The sequence below is a fragment of the Triticum dicoccoides genome, chromosome 2A (assembly GCF_002162155.2).
Source record: "Triticum dicoccoides isolate Atlit2015 ecotype Zavitan chromosome 2A, WEW_v2.0, whole genome shotgun sequence".
NCBI lineage: Eukaryota > Viridiplantae > Streptophyta > Magnoliopsida > Poales > Poaceae > Triticum > Triticum dicoccoides.
Window position 1 is genome coordinate 441223926 of NC_041382.1, and position 7277 is coordinate 441231202.

Below are 7277 nucleotides of genomic sequence, written 5' to 3' on the forward strand. Positions count from 1 at the left end.
CAAGGAAGAAGAACGAGTTCATGAAGAAGACAAACGGACATAGACGAACGGGTCCTCACAAACGCGACATTACCGGAACCAACCCGAAGAAGCAAACACCGGAAAGAAGCACACAACATAGTAAACAACCACACATGAACATGGTATGATATGCGAGATGCGGTATGCGATGCATATGCATGATTTGCAAGGGAATGAATGAACATGGCCTCAACTTGGAAATCCAAGTGTGCCACTGGAAAGGTGAGGTGATTTCGTTTGAAATCGATATAAAGATCGCCGGATTCGGATGCACGGTTTGGAAATGGCAAGCGAAACAAATATGGCACCGGTCTGCGATAAACAGCAAGTAGCCATCCAAATGCAACAAGACAAACATGCTACAGCACTCAAAAATGGCACCAAAATACATGGCAGGGATCCATTCATAATGCTTGACAAAAGATGAACACTGAGCTACGGCCAAATCATCCATTAACAGCTTCAAACAAGCATGGCAAAAATACAATTGGTAAACAGATCTCAGACTTAGTGAAATTAACACTTGTCTGGAATTTCAGATCAGGAAGCACACTTTGGAGCATGAAAACTTTATGCTACAGGGCCTGAACATGGCAAAGTAAAGCATGGCATTGAGCTACTCAAAGAGCTTAACAAAAGTCCCTTAGTGACCTTGAGCCAAAAGGGATCAGAAAATACAATTACAAGCATGTGAACATGGCAAAAAAACAATCAGGTTACAGACTTAGTGAAAAACTGGAGCATGCAAAAACAGATATCAAGTAGGCATATTTACGAGGTCGATGCACTCACTAAAGAGCATGTCACGACAATCTAAGCATACACCCATCAATAATACACATAATACAAGCTATACATGGCAAGAATAACAACATAGCAAGCACGGATAAACTACAACATCCTCGGCAAAATCGCTAACAAGTAGACAATCTGCCCAGATTCACGAAATAGCAAAAGTAGAGCTCGATTGACTCAAGCTAGGGTGCTCCATAATTGCAAACAAAGACATGGATGGATAGAGCACCACAAAATTAACAAATCATCCTTACTGATCATCCTCAAAAGAGGCACGGATCACTAGGAAACAACATGAACATATGGCATATTGATAAAAACAGATCAAGGACTTAGTGGAATTGTTATGTCCCTGAAATCAGCATTAACGAATGCACCACTTGGCATGCTTGTGCTAGTCACCACACACATCACAAAAATACATGGATGGAACCTCTGTAAAGATGACAAAGCATATAACAAAACTCATGTAGAGCTCAGGGGCATATCATGCACACAATAATCATGGCAAAAATGACAAATAACTATTTGGAGCAGCAGATGTGACAATTAACTCAAATAGCATTCTTCCAATGGAATTTCGGCCATCAAGATGAACTCAAATGAAAATGATGCAATGGGGTGAAATGATGTACTCTCCGAGACAAACATTTTGATATGCTATATGCCCAAAACGGAGTTACCGATGCAAAGTTACGGCGGGTCAAAGTATGCAATGAATCTGAGAGAAGGGAAGAAAGTCAACCCTAGGGTTTTCGTCCGGATCTGGATCTGAGGCGGCATGCACTTCGAGGTTCATCGGAATCTTGTTCACCGGAGGAGGGAGTCGCCGGACTTGGAGGAAAGGGAGGTGCCGCGGTGGAGGGCCGGAGGTGGCCGGAGCGGGGCGACGCCGGCGGCGATGGTGGCGGAGGTCGCCGGGCGGCTCGGCGCCGGCGAGGGAGCGGGGCGGCGGCGAGGGAGGCGGGGCCGGCGCTGTGGCGGGCGGCGGCCGGCCGGGCGACGTGCGGCGGCGCGTGCGCCTTGGGGCGGCGCGGGGCGCGGGGCCTCCCGCGGGCGAGCGGCGGCGCGGAGACGGGCCGCAGGGGCCGGCCTCGGGCCCCGGCGGGCCTGGCGGCGGGGACGGCAGCGGTGGGCAGGTGGCGGCTTCTGATTCGCTGAGGGGAGGTGCGGACATGTCCGGCGGCGGGGTGGACATGTCCGTCGGCGGGAGGAGGACGAAGTTAGGGTTTGCACCGTGAATTTCGGGAGGGGAGCACATATTTATAGGTAGAGGGAGCTAGGAGAGTCCAAATGAGGTGCGGTTTTCGGCCACGCAATCGTGATCGAACGACCGAGATGATGGAGGAGGTTTAGGTGGGTTTTGGGCCACTTTGGAGGGGTGTTGGGCTGCAACACACACGAGGCCTTCTCGGTCCCTCGATTAACCGTTGGAGTATCAAACGAAGTCCAAATGGCACGAAACTTGACAGGCGGTCTACCGGTAGTAAACCAAGGCCGCTTGGAAAGTCTCGGTCAAATACGGAAATGTTTAACACCCGCACATGAAAAAGAGGTAGAAAGGGACACCGGGTGACATAGGAGCGCCAGATTGCAAAACGGACAACAGGGAAAATACTCAGATGCATGAGACGAACATGTATGCAAAAGAAATGCACATGATGACATGATATGCAATGCATGACATGCAAGCAATGACAACGCAACAACAGCGAATAACTGGAAGACACCTGGCACATCGGTCTCGGGGCGTTACACCTAGCTAGTTAATTAGTGCTAACTAGAGTAATTAGTCAAGCGGGGCCCGCAAGTCAGTGAGAGAGAGTGGGGGAGGTCAAACTCGGTAGTGGGGTCAACCCACGCCGGTCAACGGTCAGTGGTCACCGGCGTTTAGCCGCCGGCGAGTCCAGACGCGGCGGTGCGCTGCGGGTTTTGCCTAAAGGGCGCCGTTTGGCGCACGGAGCGCAGCTACGGGGTGCGGACGCTCGTCCGCATCCAACTATGGTGGTGGCGCGGCTGGGGAGTGGCCGGAGTAGCGCCGGCGACGATGAGTGCGGCGGCCGGAGTTCGGGCATGCTCGGGTTGGAGCTAGGGGGCACGTGGGGAGGAGCTGATGGTGGCTACATGCTCCTCGGGAGGTGAGGAGAACGATGACGCATGCGAGAGCGGCTGGTTCGGGCTCTGGCCATGGTGGCACCATGGTCGGCGGCACGGAGCTCTCGGCTCCGGTGGCAGAGGCGGCTAGAGGAGAGGAATGATCTCGAGGAGGAGGGGAAAAGGCGGTGGAGCTCACAGAGGACTCGCTGAGCAGGCCAGTGGGCTCGGGGAGGTGCTGAAGACGGCGAGTCGGAGTCGGCAGTCGGCAGTGTTCGAGGTTGAAGACGATGGTGATGACGATGCTATGACGCGCCCCGGCTCGCTTGGCTCGGTGGAGATGACGAAGACGACATCGCGGAGCTCATGGGCATGTCCAGGGGGCGAGGGGGGCAGTGGCCGCGGTGGTGCTTGTCGGCGGCGACGGCAGCGCTTCGGCCGCCGCGGGAGAGGGTGACAGAGGAGAGGAAGAGGGCGAGGGAGAGTGAGAGAGGTGCGGGGCGTCTCCGTGGCGTCCACAGCGGCATCGGGAAGGGGACAGGCAGGCAGGGAGAGAGGAGGTGGCCACGGCGTGTGGCCACAGGCGCTGGGCACGTGCCTCTCGTCCTCCTGGCGAGAGGAGGGAGATGACTGGCACGACCAGCTGGCTGGGCCGGCCAGCTGGGCCGCACAGTGCCAGGCCTCAGGTAAGTTTTCCCTTTTTTGTTTTCTTTTCTATTTCTAAAATTTGTTTTTGAGTTAAAATAAATACTAGCACAAATCTAAAAATGTTGGGATTCCTTGTGACCACTACTTATAATATACCAGAGGCCCTCACCAATTTCCAACATTTTTGGAGCCTTTAAAATATTTATATTATTTTAAACAGCTCCAATTCAAATACATATGGGTTCATTCAAAAATCCAAAATGTTTAGCAAAAATGTGCATCACCTCTCATTGTTGTTTCCAACATTTTCCAAAGAGCACGAACATTTTTGAAGAGCATTTTGGGTTCATTGAAATTCCATTTTAAATTTGAATCTATTTGAATTTGCTTTGGTGCTAGGGTTTGAAACATTCCCCATTTCAATTTCATTTGAAAATTAAACATGATGCACAAAGCAAGCCTAGATCATACCAGAACTAGGGATGTGACATGGTAGCCTCAGGGTTTCGGAGTATCCTTTGCAAAGGGAAGTAGCTGACAACCGTGATCTCATGGGCTTGGAAGTAGTGGCGTAGTTTCCTTGAGGCCATGACAACGCCAAAAATCAACTTTTGCACACCAAAGTACCTGGACCTAGCCCCTGCAATAGGGAGTTGATGAAGTACACTGGGCGCTGCACCACTTTCTTCCTTGCCGCATCCTTGGGGTTGCCTCCGCTGTCGTGCTCTTCTTTGCCTTGATCCATATCTGGCCTTGTCGGGCTGTGCTCACTCTCTCCTCCGGAAGGGACAGTGGCTGAGGCTACTGCCTCTTCCACTTCTCGTTGTGCCACTAGTGCTGCACTAACCACTTGATTAGTTGCCGCCAGGTATAGCAGCAACAGCTCTTGTTGTCTGGGAGTAACCAAAGTGGGCACAGAGGATAAGTAGGTCTTCAAATCTTGTAGTGATGCATCTGCTTCCGGGGTCCACTCCATGGGTCCTGCCTTCTTCAAAACTTTGCAGAACGGCAAGGCATGATCAGGAGACTTGGAGATGAACCTGCTAAGTGCAGCAACGCACCCTGTCAAACGCCTCACATCCATGACTGTCTTGGGTGCCTGAATCTACTCGATGGCCTTGATCTTATCGGGGTTGGCCTCTATCCTGTGGTGGGACACAAAGAAACCAAGTAGCTTGCCGAAGGGAACGCCAAGCACACACTTCTCCGAGTTCAGCTTCAAGTTGATCTTGCGCACATTAGCAAATGTCTATTCCAAGTCCTAGATGAGGGTCGATTTGTCCTTGGTCTTGACCACAATATCATCAATGTAAGCTTCAATGTTCCTGTGCAACTGTGATTCAAAACCAATCTTGACTACTCTTGCAAAAGTGGATCTGTCACTCTTCAACCCGAAAGGCATTCGCATGAAGCAGTACGTGCCACATGGGGTGATGAATGAGGTCTTCTCTTCGTCTTCCTTGGACATAAATATTTGATGATATCCAGAGTATGCATCCAGAAAGGAGAGCAAATCACACCTGGAAGTGGAATCCACAATATGATCAATGCGCGGGAAGGGAAATGGGTCCTTCGGGCATGCCTTGTTCAGATTCGTGAAATCTATGCAAAGCCTCCATTTCCCATTAGTGTTGCGCATGACCACTTGGTTTGCTAACCACGTTGGATGTAGTACTCCTCTAACCAAACCAGATGTCTCAAGTTTCTTGATTTCCTCGGCAATGAACTATTGTCGCTCCAAGGCTTGCTTTCGGACCTTCTGCTTGACGGGTGGGGCATGTGGGCAAACAGCAACGTGGTGCTCGATTACCTCCCTAGGAACACCTGGGATATCAGATGGTTGCCAGGCAAACACATCGATATTCGCCCGCAGGAAGGCAATGAGCGCGCTTTCCTATTTGTCATCAAGGGTGGCACTCATCATGAAAGTACCATCAGCGCCAGCCAGCCCTGTCGGGACCTTTTTCACATGGGGTGCAGCAGCCTTGGATCTCTTGCTATTGGAACTCTCCAGCAAGTCAACAACAGGCGCAACACACTTCGAAGAGGTACGCTTCCCAGATTCCTTGTCGGCGTCCCTGCTGGCCTTCTTCTTTCCTTTTCTTTCCTTGGTGGGAACTGCGGCTTCAGCTGCCTCTGTCGTGACCGTGTCCCGGTACATCTTATCCACGCAAATAATTGCATCCTTCTCATCTGACAGAATGGAAATGACGCCCACCGGCCCTTGTATCTTCAAGGTGTTGTAGGCATAGTGAGATGCCGCCATGAATTTGGCCAGAGATGGACGTCCAAGTATTCCATTGTACAGCAGGGGGAGGTCGACCACATCGAACACAACCTTCTCAGTCCTGTAATTCAACTCTCCCCAAAATGTTATTGGCAACATGATCTTTCCCTTAGGACGACTCCTGCCAGGGTTGATTCCTTGAAACGTGCCCGTGACCTTGAGCTCTTCCTCTGCTATCTGAAGTTTGCTGATGACCTTTGGGGAAATCAGATTCAACCCGGCCCCGCCATCAACCAACATCTTTGGGACCTTGAGATTGCAGATTGTTGGTGAGACCAACAACGGCAAGCACCCAACCGCGGTGGTGTGGTCAGGGTGGTCCTCTTCGTCGAGGATGATGGGTGTGCGTGGCCACTTGAGCAGCTTCCGAGAATCTGTCGCTGGCTCCACGACATTGACCTCACGTGCCCACTATTTAAGTTGGCGGTAAGAGCAGTGCAGAGATGCACCCCTATCAATGCACAGGGCGTCAATGGCCTTTTGGAATTCTTGCTCACTGGTTTCCTCTTCATCCCCTCCATCACTTTCATCATTGCAATCCTCCTTCTCTCAGCCCCTGGAGGATTTTCCTTGGTTCCAAGGAGCCTTGCCGGGGTGATTTGCTTCACCAACTCGGCCCTTCCCGCTAGTGTCATTCTGACCTTTTTCCTTATCACGCTTCTCATACTGAGCCCTCTGCTTCTTGATGAGTTGTTCGACCTGATGGCATTCCTGGAGATCATGGCCCTTGGTCTGATGAATCTTGCAGTACGGCCCATCACCTTTCCCAGCCTTCTCGGCAGCCGCAGCCTCCCGGCAATCAGTGCACGCGGCAGCTTCCTTGCCGAGAGCTTTGGCCTTAGCCTTCTTGCCAGTACTAGGCATGCCCGATCCCTCAACGGTCATACTTCCTTATCCTTGCGCTTCTTGTTGTGCTTCTTGTTCTTCTTCTTCTGACTAGTGGCCTCGTCGTCATCCTCTGAGTCGATGTTGACGTCATCTTATTCTCCAGGGAGTTTCCTCCCCTCCTCCACCCGAGCACACTTGTCCACCAAGGTGTAAAGCTCCTTCATAGTCTTGGGCAACCGAACGTTCATCTTGGAACGTATCCGACGGTTGTGCACATTGGACTAGAACGCAGCTATCACAGCTACCGGGTGGATATCTGGAATATTTATGTGGACTCGGCTAAACCTCTGCATGTACTTCCGCAGAGTCTCTCCTTCCTCTACGGGAGAAGCTACAAATCACTGGGCCGCCCTGGTTCCTGATGGCCGCCCGTGAAGGTGCCAACGAACTCATGGCACAGGTCAGCCCAGGTCGAGATGGAGTTCTCCAGCAGATGCATCAGCCAAGACCTCATGTTTGGCTTGAGTGCAAAAGGGAAGTAGTTGGCAAAAACCTTCTCATCTCTTCCCCTGACAGCTTGAACAGCGATGGTGTAGATGATCAG